The sequence below is a fragment of the Macrotis lagotis genome, chromosome 1, assembly GCF_037893015.1.
Source record: "Macrotis lagotis isolate mMagLag1 chromosome 1, bilby.v1.9.chrom.fasta, whole genome shotgun sequence".
NCBI classification, from domain to species: Eukaryota; Metazoa; Chordata; class Mammalia; order Peramelemorphia; family Peramelidae; genus Macrotis; species Macrotis lagotis.
Window position 1 is genome coordinate 476,231,339 of NC_133658.1, and position 18,858 is coordinate 476,250,196.

The 18,858-nt window shown below is 36.3% G+C and overlaps 1 protein-coding gene across 6 annotated transcripts in view; it reads left to right on the forward strand.

Moving 5' to 3' along the window:
* The window catches only part of P2RY8 (P2Y receptor family member 8), a 72,799-nt gene that overhangs the window by 37,490 nt on the left and 16,451 nt on the right, over positions 1 to 18,858 (forward strand). The window contains exons 2-3 of one of the 6 annotated variants that reach the window (XM_074213654.1): positions 2,676 to 2,716; positions 14,244 to 14,334. The exons of 1 other annotated variant lie outside the window; for it this stretch is intronic. The gene's annotated coding sequence lies outside the window, so the exon portion shown is untranslated. Of the gene's footprint in view, positions 1 to 2,675; positions 2,717 to 9,819; positions 14,335 to 17,778; positions 17,953 to 18,858 lie in introns of those variants that run through there. 4 more of the 6 variants (XR_012473958.1, XM_074213655.1, XM_074213653.1 and 1 more) reach the window with 4 other exon arrangements.

Here is an 18,858-nt window from a genome sequence, read left to right on the forward strand (position 1 = left end):
GGAACCCACAGGGATCTATGAACCCCACTTTGAGAAGCATTGAAGAAAGCCGTTGGATTTCTCTTTTCTCTCAAGTTTTCCATCAGCAAGAAGAAGATACATCTACTTCAATTCCATAGAACCTTAGGAATATTCCTCTTTGAAATCTGTCAATAACTATGAAATTCTCAAAAATAAGTTCATTTAATGTTCACCTTGGTTTTTAACCTCAAGGACTGGAAGGTAGGATGATATAAACCTGGAAAATAGTAGTACTTTATCTTTATTATTTCCCTTGATGCTCCAAACAACTCCTAAACATCATAGTAAGGGTATCATTATGCCTCCATTTTAAGGAGGGATCCAGGTTGGTCATCCTTCACTCTCCTCCCAACTTTGCTTCTGACTTTCCTGACTTAGACACTAAACTTCAGTTCCTCCTGGAACATCCCTCTATTTTGAATTCCTCCCAGGGTCTCTATTTTGAGTTGAGCTCAATCATTCATTCCCCTCCAGGCTTAGCATTTCACTTTTCTGATTTAGACACCAGGTCTTTGAAGTTAATCTCTCTCTCTTTTCAACTCCCTTTGCTATGTTGCCTTCCCCAATTGAGCAGTCAGGTGGCACAGGAGATGGGCACAGTGGATAGAGTACCAGGTGTGGAATCAGGAAGACCCAAATTCTGAGTTAAAATCTGGCCCCAGACACTTAATAGCTGTTTGCCTCAGTTTCCTCAGCTGTAAAATGAGCTGAAGAAGGAAGTAGCAAAGCACTCCATTGCCAGGATACCCCACCACAGGAATCATGAAAATTTGGACATGACTAGACAACAACAACAACAACAACAAACTTGTCCCATCAGAAAGTAAGCTCTTTGAGGGCAGGGATTATCTTTTCTTTTTCCCTGAGTGCCTGGCAAATAGTTTGTTGCCTTGACAATTATTTTGTCAGTTTTACAGATAAGAAAAAAACAAGATTCAGTAGAAATGAAACCTTCATCCCAGAGTAGTTGTAAATGAGTTGTAAATGAAGAATTTCCATGACCAGTTTAAAAGAACAAATTATTGGAAGTTATGAGAGGAAAATCCTTTTTACTTTCTATCAGTGCCTGGAATGCAAGATATGCTTTCCCCCACTCCCATTAATTCATGAAATTATTTAACCACAAGTCATCAGTCAGTAAAGGTGATCACAGTCTAAGGGAGGAGGCAACATACAGACAATTGTGTACACATGTGATATATTTATAAGGTCCAAAACCAGTCTCTGCCCTATCACAGTCTAGGAGAAGAGGCAACATACAAACAAGAGTATACAAATCTGATATAGTTATAAGGACCAAATATCAATGCTTAGCCTCAAGGTGATCACAGTCTAGGGGAGAAGGCAACATAGAAACTGTGTAAAAATGTAATGTATTTTTAAGATCCAAAAACCAGTCCGTACCCTCAAAATAACATTCTGGGGGGGGGGGGGAGATGGCTAGGTAGCGCACTGGATAGAGCACTGACCCTGGAGTCAGGAGGACTTGAGTTCAAATTTGACTTCAGACTCTTAATAATTACCTAGTTGGTAAGTGACCTTAGGAAAGTCACTTAACCCCATTGCCTTGCAAAAAAAAAAAATCACAGTCTAGGGGAGGAAGAAATACAGAAAACAACTATGTACAAATGTGCTGTAACTATAAGATCCAAAAAATAGTCCCTGACCTCAAGGTGATAATGGTCTAGGGGAAGAGGCAATATAGAAACAACTACATAGAAATGTGACTTATTTATAAAATATATATGTAATTATCAGTAGAATTCATTGGGTAGAATACCTATTAATCTTTATGTGTGTTTTTTTTTATTTTTGTAAAGCCATAGGGTCAAGTGACTTGCCCAAAGTCACACAGCTAAGTATTATGTATGTCTTAAGAAAGTATGAGACCGCATTTGAACTCAGATCCTCCTGACACCAGGGCCAATTCTCTATCCACTGCACCACCTAGCTGGCCCTGAACTCATTCTTCTAATTTCCAAGTTGACTAAAAACAAGAAACAATTATCAATAGGTTAATGAATTAGGATCACTTCTGTTATCAACCAAAAATCAGTTTATTTTAAATAAAGGCTCTTGTTTATTAAAGTCCTGTGATGAATATCATACTTTTTCTAGGTCACCCTCAGTCACAGTCTTAAGTCAGGAAAACTCACCTTCCTAAGTTCAAATCTGACCCCAGATACCTAGACACTTACTCTGGGCAAATCACAACCCTATTTATCTCGGTTTCCTCATCTGTAAAGCAAACTGGAGTAGGGAATGGCAAATCACTCCAGTATCTTTGGCAAGAAAACCCTAAATTGGGGTAATAAAGAGTTGGACATGGCTAAACAACAACAAAAATTCCACCCTCAGTGGGTATTTTCATAGAGTAATAGTGTTCAGGAAGTAACTACTTTAGCAGTAGCAAAGTGTGCTGCGAGGTTTACCAGCTAGTATCTTCCTCACAATATCCCCTGTCAGTGAACCAAAAGGTATTATTATTCCTATTTTGCAAATGAGGAAGCTGAAGTTCAAAGAAATTAAAGGACACCCAAACTCTCCATGTGAGAATCAGGACTTAAATCCTAATCTTTTTTTTTTTTAATTTGCACTTAATATTCTATTTTTTCCCAATTTCATGTAAAAACAATTTAACATTCTTTTTTCAGATCTTGAGTTCCAAAAATTCTCCCTCCTTCCCACTGAGAAGGTAAGCAATTTGACATAGCTTGTACATGCGTAGTCATGCAAAACACATTCCAAATAAGTAATGCAAAAAAAACAAGAAAAATAAAGAAAAAAATATCTTTTATCTCCTAAATCCCAATATTCTAACTCAAGGTCAGAATTCTTTTTATTGCCTGATGTACAGTTAACAATTGGTCATTCTTCCTAAAGGACCTAGAAATGGACCATCAATGAATTGATTGAACAATCGTTCTTAGCTTATTAACCAAACCTGCATCTTTCACAGTTATATCAAGAAAAGACTTTTCTAACAGTGTGTAGGTGTTAGACAAACGATGTCTGGTCTTTCGAGACTGTAATGGAAAAATCATGCTGCATAATTTTTAGCAAAGGGTCTTTTATCGAGCATGAAAACCGAGATGCATGAAATCTTCCTTAAAACTGTGCTGACTTGTGTGATACCAAAAAAAAAAACCCAACCCTCAATATTTTCTCACTTGAGAAGATCAAAAGCACAAAAATACACAATTGTATGCAAATCAGCCCTAACTTACTGTAAGCTTCACTTCTGCAATAAGTGAAAATATGACAGGAGAAAAAGATAAGGGCATTTTTCATGTACATTTACTCTATCTGTAGGAGAAGAATATTTGGCAAGTGAGCGCAAGTTTCTCAATCTCCTTTGCAATCTGTTCATCTCTTTCATGTTCTAAATTTCCTCTGCAGTCATTATGAGCCAAGGATGCCAAAGAGATGTGAGACAAAAAGTGGAATCAGCGTCTAAAAAAAATACAATTTATAAGGCTGGCATAAATAAGTCATTGTGTCACTGAATGTCAATTTGACTGCAACCTCAGAAATGACAAGACTTTATGAAAAATAATAACCTACCATTATATGCAATCCTACGTATAGTATATGTCATTGAATCCTTATACTAGGCCTATGAGATAACTGGAAAGATCCTCATACCCATTTTACAGATGAGAAAACTGAGGCCCACAGAAGTTAACGATTTACCAGTGGTCACACAGAAAAGTGGTAGAGGTGGAATCCCTAAATCCAAATCTTCTAATTTCAGGTCTTAGGATCATTTTATTCAATTATGTATCATTTTTTTCCTACAGAATTTAAATAAATATTTATCAAATGTCTCATGTTCAAGGGAATAAAAAGATAAAAATAAAACAATCCCTGCCCTCTAAGAGTTTATATTTCATAGGACATCAACACCATTCAATAATCCCTCTGAAATAGAAGTCAATTAAGTGACAGTCAGAAATGAGCTTCTACCTATGCTGCCCAGAGTCAGCTCCAACCTTCCTGGTCCTGACTTACCATAGCAATACTGATCCCACTTTCATGAGCATCTGCTTCTGAGTTTTCAGTTCCCCAATTACATCCCAGACCCACTGTGTCCTAAAGAGCAGTAATCCAAGTAGCTTTTAAATTGCTTCTTTTTAAAAACTGAAATTCAAAAAAGTTTCATAACATGTAATTGGAAAAATGAAATATCAATTTAAAAAAAAAACCTGAGATCCAGTAAATTGAGTCCTTCATTCAGCAAACCTTTCTGGTGTATCACTGAATAATTGCAGAGCTGAATAATATAAAGAATCACAGACTGGATTCTTCCCAAGGGGTTACTTCCATAAGACATAGATAAATTTCCTCTCTCCCTGCACCTCTCTAAAACCAAAAAAAAAACAGTTTTCTGCACAAAATCCTAAGCAACTGTTTTATCCTGTTAGTCATTAGGTATGGGGCTGCTAGGAAAATAGACCTTATCCAGGCTAAATAAATATTTCTGAGTTCCCCAAAAGATTCCAGATGTGTCTGATGTTCTGTTAGGGATAACAAGTAGAAAAAGAAAAGAGGTGACAACCTAGCAATGGTGTTGACCCAAAGAATGAGGAAATGGATGAAGAAATTTGTTTCTGACATTTTCATATTCTTCACATAAAATAATAATAATAGCTAGCATTTATATAGTGCTCTAATGCTGACAAACTTTAGCTTATATTCTCTCAATTGACCCTTATAATTACTCTGTAAGGAAGGGTTGGGTATTATCCCTGTTATACAGATGAGGACTAGGGGATTGAGATAGTAAGTAACTTGTCCAGAGTCATACACCTAGGAAAAGACAGAAGCAAGACTCCAATTCAGTCTTCCCAGCAAGGTCAGTTTGATTGGTCCTTACTCAAAAAAGCCCTGCAGTATATTCCTTTTATTTAGCTGAAGAAACTGAGGAACCAAGAGCTATCTGGGGTTCACTGAATTATTCAAAACCAATTAGAATGTAAGGTGCAATGGATGGAGCACCAGCCCTGGAGTCAGGAGTACCTGAGTTCAAATCCAGCTTCAGTCACTTAATAATTACCTAGTTGTGTGGCCCTAGGCAAGCCACTTAGCCCCATTGCCTTGCAAAAACCTAAAAAAAAAAATTAGAATGCGAGGGATTCCCTTAGATAAGGACTCATAAATAAGCAACACTTTGGGGTAGCTAGGTGGTACAATGGAGAGAATGTCAGGACTAAAGTTAGAACCCAAATTTCTTAGATCAAATCTGGCCTCAGACATTTACCAGCTGGCAGACCCTGGGCAAGTCACTTGACCCTGCTTGCCTCATCTGTAAAATGAACTGAAGAAGGAAATGGCAAACCACTCCAAATATCAAAACTATCTGGGGTCACACAAAGAGTTGGATATGACTGAACAACAGTAAAAATAGCTAACATTTATATAATATTATAAGATTTGTAAATTACACATATCATTTGGTCCTCAAAACTTCTATGAAAAGTAAATGCTATCATGATCCCCATTTTATGGAAAAAGAAACTGAGGGAGAAAATAGGTGGCTCAATATAAAGAGGACTGATACTGGAGCCAGGAGGATCTGAATTCAAATACATCCTCAGACATTTATTAGTTGTGTGACCCTGGGCAATGCATTTCACCTTGATTGCCTTAAAAGACAAAAAAAAAAAAAAAAAAAAGGAAACAGAGGATGAAATGATTTGCCCAGGATCATCACACAGCTAGCAAATGTCTGTGGAGAATTTGAACTCAGATCTTTCTAAGTCCAATATTTTACCATCTATCTGACCCTCATAATACCAAATGAGTGGAGTAAATTCTGCTGTCAACTCTTTGTAAATAATAGCAGTATTTCATGAATCAAACCTAATAATAGCTGCTTCTTTACCAAGCTCATGAAGTAGCATTGGACTGAAAAGAATGGAAAGACACCCCTGCCAAGTCTCACATGTACGATGAGATCATGTTCTACAGTTGTAGGCACCACTCAGGTAGCTCCAGGTAAGGTAAGGTAAGGCTGCCTCCTGGTCATGGAATGACTCAAATCAAGTCCTTTCATCCAAGTCTTTCCTGGGAGCAAGTTCCCAAGCAATTATGATTGTAGATTGCTGTGGACTTGTTAATAGGATTTTTCAACTGCTTTCCTCAGTTACCACACTAGTAAGGGTGAAAGCTAAAGTAAAAAGTGCTTCTGGATGAGAACTTGGAATGTAGTAAAGTCAACAAAATATAGTTGGGTATCTCTCCATAATAAAAGCTGCAAATAGAGGCTTTTGATCCTTTTTCTGCTTTGGAGGATTTGGTATTGAAAGCCCCTGATTTTAGAAGAGAAGACTCAAGCCAAAGAATATATATTATCAAGACAAATGGACAAATGACAGAGAGGATTAGGTCTCTGGGTTTATTCCATTACAAAGACCTGCTACATAAAATGTTCATGTTATTGATGATGTTGTGGTTGTTTGTCCATTTTTAAAGAGGACTATGACATCACAGATGCAATGCCATGACATACAAGTGAATTAGATTTAAGTTAAGGAGGGCTGTACCAAGTCACCAGTCTCACTTTCTCTTCTGGAGTCATCTGGGTCCAATCTCTCCAGTCATACATAAAATAAGATATGAAGGAGGTCTTATGAGGGAAAGGGATTGCCCTCAGAGGGTAGAACTAGGAACAGATAGACTCAGTTTCTCTAACTCACAAATAGAGTTGCCCAAAAGTATAATGTAATGGCTTGCCTCAAGAAATGATATATGCTCCCCATCACTGGAGACCTGATGGCTACTTGTCAAGGATGTTGGAGAAGGAATTCCTGCTTAGTTATGGTAGACTAAATGACTTCTAGAGTCCCTTTCAACTCTGAAATTCTATGAGCTCATCATAACTGTGAGATAATGGAAAGTACATTGTAAATGTTGTCACAGACCCTGGGTTCAAATTCTGATTCTTTTTCTTACTTGTTTAGTTGTTTTTCAGTCATGTCCAAGATCCCTTTTGGTTTTTTTGTTTGTTTTTTGTTTTTTTCAGAAAAGATACTGGAGTAGTTTGCCATTTCCTTCTCATTTTATAGATAAGGAAGCTGAGGCAAACAGGGTTGTGACTTGTCCTAGGTCACATAGCTAGCAAGTATATAAGGCTGGATTTGATCATAGGAAGAAGACTCTCCCTGGCTCCAAACCCAGTATTCCATCCACTGTGCCACTCAGCTCCCCACTCATACTTACTGTCAACTGATAAAAACTTAAGTTGATAGTTTTATCCTGTGTAATAGCACTTAGAAAAAATAAAAAGCACAATATTAATAGAAGATGATATTGTGATATTCCACCTCTTCTTTTTTTATTTTAATTTCCTCAACTATAAAATGAGAGGACTGGGTATTTTATCTCTATGATCCTTTCTGATTTTGGAGCTAAAGAAGCTATTTTGTTTTGTTTTGTTTTGTTTTTTGTACTGTTTTGGCTTAGCATCCCTGTACTCTTACTCAGTTTTTCCATCTTACTGATAAAAGATAAATGTAGTCTTGGGGTAGAAGGTGGGTCTGGGGCTTATGAAAAAAAAAAAGATAAACAGACCTCCATCTACTCCTAACATGAGTTGCTAAGTCAGGTCCTATCGATATAGAATAACTGAATTGATTACTTTTTCAATTAATTCAGTTGAACTGGTCACCTTAAGTTACCCAGTGACTATGATCAGCTCTGTTACACTCTTTTATGGTTGCTGAAACAGCTGGAAACAAAGATCAATCATCTGTTATGCAATTTCTGTCAGATAGAACTTCATCCAGTTTCTGACCACAAGGACTGCATGGGCTGGTGAAAGCCGGTGGCAGTTAACTACATGATTTTCTTTATTAATCATCTGTGCTTCAATGCATGAAGACATTTTTATAAATCTTTGGTCCAATGGAATAAGGCAAGGTCTTTCTAAATGTAGTGTGCCAGAACTCTTAGTTCAGTTTTAAACTTTTGAAGTTAAAAGTTATGAAAGCATAAAACTGCATTAAGATTTTGGGGATGACCTTTAAAATGGATTAACTCACATCCCAGGAGAATGTAAACTCTTTAAGAGTAGACATTAGTTTTGCTATTGTCTCTAAATCCCTATATTTATCATAGTGCTTTTCATTGTAGTAGCATCTACTTGCTTAAATGCTTACTGGATCAAATTAAAAAAATCCCCAAATTAAGGCACCACTGTAAGTAAATTAAGGCATTTCATTAAAGGTAACTTTAGATGATGAGGAAGCCAGGAGTAGTTAGAGCCAGGATAACCTTGGGTGCAAGTCTTGCTTCTGACATATGTTGGCTATGTGACTGTGGACAGGTTCCTTATTATTTCAGTGCTTTAGGTCATTTTGTAAGATTTATAAATTACTGAAGATGTTCTGATCTGCTTGATAGAGAAAGGTCCTTACTAGAAACTCCCTATACCAATAAATTCCTAATTTTAGGAAATCTACATTTACTCTTTTTAACTAATGGGACTAATTAGCTCCATTAGCCAGTCTTAAAAAAAAAGTCTGATAAACTTTAAGTTGATAGTTTTATCTTGTGAGATAATACTTAGAAAAAGTAAAAAGAAAAATAATAATGGAAGATGATATTGTGTTATTTTTTCTTTGCATTGACTCCCTTATGTACTTCCAATGTTCTCTCTCTCTCTCTCTCTCTCTCATCACCTCTTAAAATGGCAGCTCAAGGGTCACCTTCTCTACATGAACTCTTACCTGATCTCCTAACTGCTATTACCTTCTTCCTCAAAAACTATCTTGTAGGGGCAGCTAGGTGGTACAGTGGATAGAGCACTTGCCCTGGAGTCAGAAGGACCTGAGTTCAAATCAAGATCAGACACTTAATACTTACTTAGCTGTGTAACCTTGGTTAAGTCACTTAACCCCATTGCCTTGCAAAAATAAATTAAAAATAATATCTTGTAACTATTTGTTATCTAATTATCTATCTACCTATCAATCTATCTAGTTTTCTGTCAATCCATATAACCTATTTATCTTCCAATCAATCTATCTATTATTTATCTTTCCACCTATCTGCTGTCTCTGTCATTAGAATACAAGTTCCTTGAGGACTTAGCCTATTTCACTCTTATCTTTGTACCTCTGAAACCACAGTGCTTGGCAAATAGTAGAAATTTAATACATGTTCATTGGTGAGCCAAAATTCACTTTTTAACACCAAGCTAAAGAAGATAGTATCATTGAGAAGATTTTGCTAGCTGAGCATAGTACAAGCTAGGCACAAGTTAGATGCCTCCCAGAATACATTTTATTTTCCAGGTCAATGTCAAAATGGTACTAACATAAAAGAGAGAATACATTTGCAGAAATGAGTGTTTCTTTCCCTCATACTGAGGGAAATGTTTACTTGAAAACTACCACCTAACCCAGTGAACTCTACCCAAATGGACTCATGAACAATTACTGACCTTTAAATTAAGGTACATAGTGGCAAATAGTGAAAAGTGCCATATGGTACTACCATATTTGGAGAAATAAGATTATATTAGTTATTTCTGATAATTTATGAGTGGGTTGTATACAATTTGTTTTCTGTATTAAAAATCTACTTTGGGAAATCCTTATAAGATCACTGATTTGAGGGCTAAAAATTATTGAAGTGATTCAATACAGTGACCCTCATTCAATCCATTCATCATTCATTTACATGTGCATTGGTCATTTATTAAATGCCTATTAAAAGCACAATACCATGGTAAATATATATATATATATATATATATATATATATATATATATATATATATATATGGGGATGGAAGAGTAAGTGATGATACAAAAACAATTAAAATATTGTCGACTGACTTCAAGAAGTTTACAGTCTAGGATACATTCAAGGAGAAATATCACCTCTGGTGTGAGGAACTGCCAAGTATTTTTTGAGTTTACTCATCATATCCACCTTCATCCAACTCTCACCCATGGCTCCAAGAAGCTATGGTGTGTGCAATGGTAAATAAACTGATAATGGGCTTGACAATGGGCTAAACTAGGCTGAGGGTAAGTGATAGACCTGGCACCTGTCAGTGAATTAGAGTGATGTCTACCCAAGCATGTGAAGACTTCCTTGGTAGAATAGATAGATGAGAACATTTTGTTCCAGTGTCCATAAAGGTGGCTAAAGTGAGTGCTGTGGAGCTCTTAGAGCTTGGTTAGAAATCAAAGATGCCAAAGTCAATCCCCACATCTCAGGCCATCATCAGTCATCCTGACTTTTGTCTTGCCAACAAACTTTAATGACTCTGGAAGAGAGAGTGAGGCCAATGAAGTCCCACTTTGTTTCACTTAAATCCTATTTAATGCAATACATGTACAAGTCAAGATATCATTCCAAGATGTCATTGGGTCTCTTCAAAAACAAAATCATACAGCAACATTTAGAATCTAGTTAGAGGGATATGACTTATACACAAATACGCTGTAACAATACCATAGCTGCAGGATAACAATCATAAAGTAGAACAGTCTATAGTGAACATTCAAAAGGAACAGAATGCTATGCAAAATTTAAAAAAAGAAAGATAACTCTTAACTGTGCTAGGGTTTACTAGAAGTAGTAACATGAAGTTGGCCTTCTACAAGGAAACAATTATGTGTTTTCTTTATTTCAATTTCACTTTAAGAGATAGGGTTTAGATTTGTGATTATATTAGTACAGGGAACTCCGAGAGGGAAAATTCAATGCATCTTCTCTGCAATACATAATCTTAGAGAATTGCTGAGAACACTGAAAGGATTGGGGTCATATAGCCAGTGTGTGCCAGACCATACCACACTGCCTTTTCATTTTCACAAATATTCTTGAGCTCTATTATATACAAGATATTGTGCTAAGATATATAGATTAAAATCAATAAAATGACCAATAAGCATTTATTAAATGTCTGTTATGTCCCCAGCAATACTCTAGGCACTGGGGATACAAAAGATAAAAAAACATGAGCCAATTCCTGCTCCCAGGGAGCTTCAGGAGAGAAAATATATGCATAAACACAAGGATATACAGAATAATTTAAAAAGGAATACAAAGATATTAAGTAGAATCCAGTTAGGGAGGAAAAGCACTAGAAGTTGAGGGGATAGGGAAATATTTCATTTAGAAAGTAGTTTTTGAAGTGAGTCTTGAAAGAAGTGAGAGATCCTATGAGGGAAAGCATGGAAAATAACCAGTGCAAAGGCACAGTGAGGAATGGAGAGATCATTTGCAAATTATTACAATTACAACTAATTGCTGTCCTCAAGATGTTACAACCTATTAAAAGGACATCGTTAAGCACAAAGCCTGGCCCATAGTAGGCACTTAATGTTGTTGCTGTTAGTTTTCAAAGAGAACCAATGACAACATGGGGAGACATCTTGACTTGAACCTAAACTGGATTGAAGTGAGGCAGAGGTGCACAAATTTGTCATCTTGTCCAGAGTCATCAGAGTCTAATGATAAAACAAAAGTTAGATTACTGGTGACGGTCCAGGAGGCAACAGATGACCTTGGCATCTTTGATATCTGTCCAAGTTCTAATCGCTCCACAGCACCCGCTTCAGTCACCGTTATGGCCATTGAAACATACTGTTCTATTCCTCTAGGAAAGTCTTCACTTGCTTGGGGGTAAATACCTACTAACTCATTGATGGCTTTTAGGTTACCCTCAATCTGTCTGCCAAAATGATTTTACCAAACCTGCTACAATTCCTGATGCATGGTGAGAGTTGGGTGAAGGTAGAAACTAATAGTGTATGGGCAACCCTGAGAAGGACTAGACAAGCCCTCACACCAGAGGTGCTAGTCCTCCCTGAATATCACATACACTCCACAAGGGTTCATTGATTAATAAGACATATATACAAATAACTATATAGCAAATTGATACCAGAGTTCAAGTCCAGCCTCAGATGTTTACTGTGTGACCCTGCACAAGTCACTTAACATCATCTGCCTCAGTTTTCTACAACCATAATATGAAATAATAACATGAATGAAATAATAATAGCACCTGCCTCTCAGGGTTGTTGAGAAGACCAAATAAAATAATATTTGTAAACCACTTGGTATTGCACCTTACACATAATTAATAAAAACCTCTCTCTCTCCTTTAAAAATGTAATAAAGGTATAGGAGGAGTTAGAGGAATGTGAGTTGTTGTTGCTGTAGATTGCTATGACTTCCACAGATGGAAGAGATCAGTGAGAGTGACCACAGGTGAAGAGAACTCAGTTGGAAATGTGTTTCTACCAGTAAGCCTTCAACTTGGGGATCTCTTTCTTCATCTGTGTTAAGAAATGGGTAGATCTCCAAGGAAGTTTTAAGTTCGAACAATCTATAAAAATACTGAAAGAATTGAAAAGAAAACATTGAAAGAATTTGTTCCATACTGGGGGGAGGAAGGGAGAGGAAAAAGAGGGAGCAAATGAGCAGTGGTGGATAAGGGCAGGATAATATTATGGAATGATGAGTTTGACTGGAATGTTAAATATATGAAGAGAAGCTGCATGAATTAAATCTGAAGGAGATAACGTTGGGGCTTGAATGACAGGTTAAGGAGTTTCAGTTTTTAATTTTCAGCAATGAATGGCCACATAGCTTTCAAAACAAAGGACTGACTTGATCAGATCTGTGTATTGAGAAGATTATTTTGTTAGCAATAGGAAATATCGGTTGGAAAAGGGAAGACTTTAAGGAGAGGGAACATTGTGGAAGTCATTAGAATAACCCATTTGAAAAGTTTGGGTCCTACCTGAATCAGAGTAGTGCAGAGTAAATGGAATGGAGGGTGATGTATGCAAAAAAAAAAAAAACCTCACAAAACTGAAAGGATTTAACAACTGATTCAAAATATATTGAAGTCTATAATATCGAAGTTCTTGAAATAAAATAAAATGAAATATATTTATTAACATATATACATATATATATAAAGAGGAAAAAAAAGATTTGTGGTCCTTGATCCATGTTTCTATAATTGCTAGATTATATATCCTGAAAACAGGAAAAATTGCAGGCTCCAACCAAGACAACCTTAGAGTGTTGGTCAAAATAATCAGTTATTATAGATTTTACACCTGGGTATTAACTAGTTGGCCAGAAAATTCACACTCAAAGTGAAACTCTGAGCATTTTAAAATTAGTTTGAGGAAGCTTCCGCATAGGTTCCTTAAAATAATATCAGAGTTATAACAGATAGTGGACCCTTACAGAGAAAGATGGAGAAATTCAGGGCTCTCTGATTAAGGATGGCTCATATTCCAGAGGTAAGCCTTAATCCTTTGTGTTGACCTATTTTTAATGTGCCCATTCAATTTCCATTGGGGGAAACTTGTATGAGTCATATCTCACAGCAAGGCAGCCCTGTTGGTAATTGTCATCTTAAGCAAAGGAGAAAAAAATGAAGTATCGTCCATTTTATGAAAAGAAGCAGAATGAAGATTTGAGTGACCTTTTAACATTTATGAGTTTTCTATAAGGGATCTTATGGTCCTACCATCTCCTGAAATCCATACTTTTGATGACTCCAGTCAAATGACCATAACCCTTCATTTATCTAGAACCCCCAATTCTGTTGCCTCTTAAGCTTATCGGAGCATTTTTGAAAACCTAGGGGAAAAGATAATAATTTCTGAGAAGTCAAATGTGACAAAAACGCTAAAGCTCACTCCCGTGACTCATAAAAAAACACTAATAGATGACTTTACCTTTGGGACATGGAGTAGAATGGTATTCTATTTCTGAAATGATGGTAATACTTTATGTAATAAGTTATATTTCTTTGCCTTTCCTTGATTGAAATAAGGGAAAGTTAAATAATTATTAATGGGGTAGGAATGCATGTGGAATATTCTCCAAGCCCAGTATGCCAACAGAAGGCACTCTATTTGACTGAGAGGGAACCAGGGATTATGGAATAAGTGAATGGGATACACTCAGAACCCCTGGATGGCAAATCTTTAATTGATATAGGAGTATGCTTCCATAGAAAGAGGTCATTCTCATCCAAGGAATCACAAAGTCCTAGAATCCTAGAAAGTCCTTGGAAACAGGGAAAAAAATAGAAAGTTTAAAAGTAAACATGTGGCCATTTGGACTCAGAAAACTGTATGTAACTAAAATAGTTAGAAGTTGAGAACCTTCTTGTATATAATTCAATTCCATTCAAATCAGTAAGCAGTATTTAAACATCTGCTATATTCTAGGCACTTGGAAAACAAAGACAAAAAAATGAAATAATCCCTGCCCTCAAAGAGTTTACATTCTACTGGGAGGAAAGAACATGTAACCAGATGAGTAAGTATCAAACACATACAAATAAATTCAAATTAATCTCAAGTTTGAAGAACATTTTTAAATGGTGTAATAAATGAAGTCCTATTGAAGGAAATGCCATTTGAGCTGAAGTTGATGGGAGTCATGATAGAGGTTCTAAGAACTATAATTTTCTTTTATCCATACTTTTAATTATCTTATCTGCTATATTATTTTTTATTTATATTCTATTTTCTCTTGTGAATATGCTGATGAATGGTAATTAGTCTATTTCTCTTTGGGTTGTAGTCTCATATAGTAGTATATAGCTTCTGAACTGGAACGGACCTTAAAGATCATGTAGTCAAAATCCTTCATTTTACAGATAAGCAAACTGAGGCCAAGGGTTATTGAGTAACTTAACCAAGGTTACACATGTAGCAGAACCATGTTATCTGCCAGTGCTCTATTCACTGTTCCATCTTACCTTTATACCTTCTTATCATATGTGTTTTTTGTTTATTCTTTATCTAAATTCCCCAAAGAAGATACTCCAAAGTATCAATATGCCAAAGAACTTCTCTTGGTTCTTTTAATATTGACAAATACCACTGATGGTTTGGTTGTCCCAGCATAGTGATATTAGTAGCTCATCTACTTTATTGATATTACATATCATTGATTATATGGTTTAATGTACAGTGGTATGCAAGTGATCACTAGAAGTCTAATTTTCAGAGCTTGAAGAGGTATGTCAATTAGATTTAGTCATTCTTGATCATAAAACCCATTCTGCTGCATCAGTGATGTTACTTTACCTTTTGAAAATAGATATTCTGCCTTTTGGTTGGCTGAGGGGAAAATCTTTAAAATATCAAATAGCATGCTACATCTGGTTCATGAAATTTACAGAATGAAATGGAGTAACACAATGAGAGTATAAACCCTGGGAATTTGGGATCCAAATAATAATGATCAAAATTGAAATGATCAAAAGTTGAATTATCAGCAAAACTGAAAATCATTCTTAGTTAAGCAAATTCTGGGGAAATTTATAGTCTACTTTCACTCACCCTGACTCTCTCACTGCCCTTTGAATTACTTGCATTTTTTTATTCTTTTGAGACTGTGGTGAGTTGTGACTTTCAACCATCCAGTCACTGGGAAAATATTGGCAATAACAACTGTTTGAAACATGGTATTAAAAAATGGGCTTTTCCAGTATCAAGCTGCTTAAATAGGTGAAAAACTTGAACAATTTCCTTTAAAAAAAAAATAAACAGCAACAACAATAATGACTAACATTTATATAGTGCTTACTATATGTGGCAGACACTCTGATAAGTGTTGTTATAATTATTTCCTCATTTGATCCTCTCAACAACTCTGGGAGAGAGGGAGATAGGTCCTATTATTATCTTCATTCTACAGAGGAGAAAACTGAGGCAAACAAAGGTTAGGAGTCTCCCAAAGTAATTCATACTGATCTCCTTCTACTTAATTCTGAGGTCAGCTTATGGTCTTTACCACCTGTCCACGTACTGAAGAACAAATTCAATGGGCCCCTCATCCAAATATCCAATTCAAATATTTAAATATCCAATCTGGGCAATAAATTATTTTCATCCACTTTGGTCTAGCCATTTATATTAAAAAAAAAATCTCTTTTGAATAACTGCGGATCTCATTGAGAGGTCCTCTAGTGGTCAAGAGTTCAATTCAAATAAGTGCGAGGTCATCTGTTAACAAGATCAGTTTGAATTCTACAGAAGACATCCTCCATGGTTCTGGTGAATGCCTTAGGTAAAACTCCTTTAAATAAACCATAGGAAATCCATTTTTATGGTCTGTAGCACAATATGATAAAGAAATCAGGATAGTGGGAAAGATGGGATGCAAAGTTTGAGCAACCAATAATATAAGCAAAGGAAAAAGAAAGGGGGGAAGATAATTAGGTATCAGTTGTGTCAAGAAGCATTTATTAAATATCTCCTATGTGCCAGACATTATGCTAAGCCTTGGAGATAGAAAAAGAGCTTATGGTTGTTTTAACAAAAAGGATGGCATAGCGCAAAGGGAGGGGAGCAGAGACTGAGGACTAGGAAGCACTAAAGATTAGTTGAATGTAGATAAGAATTTGAGGAGAGGTTTTCAATGAGAAAGAAGGAGCAGGAAGTCAGATTTTGCTAGCTATAGGGAGTGAGGAATTATAAGTAATCAATCAATCAGTAAACATATATTAAGCATCTACTCTATATCGAGCACTAAACTGAGCTCCAGGGATAGAAAAAGAGGCTAAAGATAGGCCCTGCTAGGGACAGCAAGGTGGTGCAGTGGATAGAGCACTGGCCCTGGAGTCAGGAGGACCTGAGTTCAAATTCGACCTCAGACACTTCATAATAATTACCTAGCTGGGTGACCTTGGGAAAGTCAGTTAACCCCATTGCTTTGCAAAAACAAAAACAAAAGATAGTCCTTGCCCTCGAGGAGTTCACAATCTAATAGGGGAAACAACATGCAAGCAAATATATACAAAACAAGCTAAAAATAAATAGGAAATAATTAACAGAGGAAAGGGATGATAATTAAGAGGGGTGAGAAAGGACTCCTGTAATAAATGAGATTTTAGTTGAGACAGGAAGCTAGGGAAGCCAGTGGGTGGAGTCGAGGAGGGAGAGTAAATCAATCAGTTCATCCATCAATCAATAGTTCCAAAGCTTTAATAAACTAAACTGATTTCAAAGTTCTGACTGGGATGGTATCCAAGAGGCCCTACAGACCCTCACTCTGAGATGGAGTCATTTTAATTGATTACAGCTGAAAATAGGTTTGTTTGTTATATAATATTTCAGTTATAATCACAACAAGAGACAAGGGAAAAGGTGAGACATAGTCTCTTTCCTCGGAGTTTAATTAAGGGACTGGGGGAGATCAAACTTTGTCCCCACCACAGTCTGGCTCTATCCAAAGGACAGGCAGAGCCAATGAGGAAGGAGGGAGAAGGAAACAATTCAGTCTAATGGGAAGGAATACCTTGAGAAGGGTAAAACAGCCACAAACCCTGGAGTTTCCCTGAACTCATTCCCCATCTAGTCCCAAGTATCTGAAAGACTGTCAAATGGAAGATAAACTTGGTTTGTTGAGGATTAGTTTTAGTTTTGTTTGTTTTTATCTCAGAGAACAAAGCTAGGAGCTGCATATGGAAGTTGTAGAGAAAGGCTTGATTTGAAGAAAAATTTCTTAAAAATTTTCAGCTTTTCAAAAAGTGGAATTGGCCACTTTGAAAGGTAATGAGTTCCCCACTACTAGAGTTTCAAGAGGAGGCCAGAAGGTCAGTTTGGGGGATGTTAGAGAAAAACATTACAACTTGTGTAACAGCTACCACTAATAGCATCTAGGTCTCTAAACTCTGAAATTCTCTGATTCTAATAGGGGAAGGAGAACAACTTAGAGGCAGACAAAATGTTGTTTTTGTTTTGTTTTAAGTGGCAGCTGACAGTCAGGCTACAAAGAAGGAAACCAAAAAGCATACACAACAAAAATTTGAAAAAGTAAAGAATAAAACAATCTGGGATCCTTTAGTAGAAGCAGTGTGGCTTCATGGATAAAGCACTGGACTTGGAGGTAGGAACCTTTCAACTGATAACTAGTTTTGTGACTCTGGGCATCTTTTAGCTATATTATATATATATATAATATATATAATTTTCTGATCTCTAAAATGAATATAATAAATATATGTGAAAATGAAATGAGATAAAGTATGTGAAATAAATATTAATTGCCAATACTTCTTAGCAGAACCATTTTCTCTGTTACAAACATCAATAAACCTCAGAGTATTTTGATCCCTTAGAACAAATATTACTTATAAAGATGACCCTGAGCTGTCAAAACAAAACAATAAAAAAAGTTTGTAGAGCTGAGTCTTCTCAATTTAAGAAAACAGGGAGGTATTTATCTCATTTTAGAAAACTTTTCATAAATCTGGTTGAGGTTTTATGTGGTTTTTTGGTTTGGTTTGGTTTTAGTGTTGATACTTTAAAAGGGGTTTGAGCAAAGTCTAACAAAAGGGGAAACCTCCTAATAGCTTTCTTTTTTTTGTTGTTCAGTCATGTCTAATTCTTCACACCCCACTTGGGGTTTTCTTGGCATTTCTTGCCACTTCCCTCTCCAGCTCAAATGAGGAAACTAAGGCAAAGATTAAGTGGCTTGCCTAGGATCACATAACTACTGTCTGTGGATTTGAACTCAGGTTTTCCTGACTTCAAACCCTGCTTTCTATCCATAGTGTCAAATAAATGTCACCTAGCTGCCCTTCTACTAACTAGAGTTCTTCAAAAGTTGGAATAGGCTCTCTCAGTAGGGTAATGGGTTTCTCTTCATTGGAAGTGAAGTCTTCTTCAAGCAGATGCTAGAAGACCACTAGCTGACTACCTGTAGCCAGAATCCTTTAATCTGATCTTTCTAAATGTCATTTTAGGTTTTCTTGTAAAGTTTCCAATGTTACAATGACCCTTAGCTATCTCTAGTGACTCCTTCATCATGGTCTTATTGCAATATATA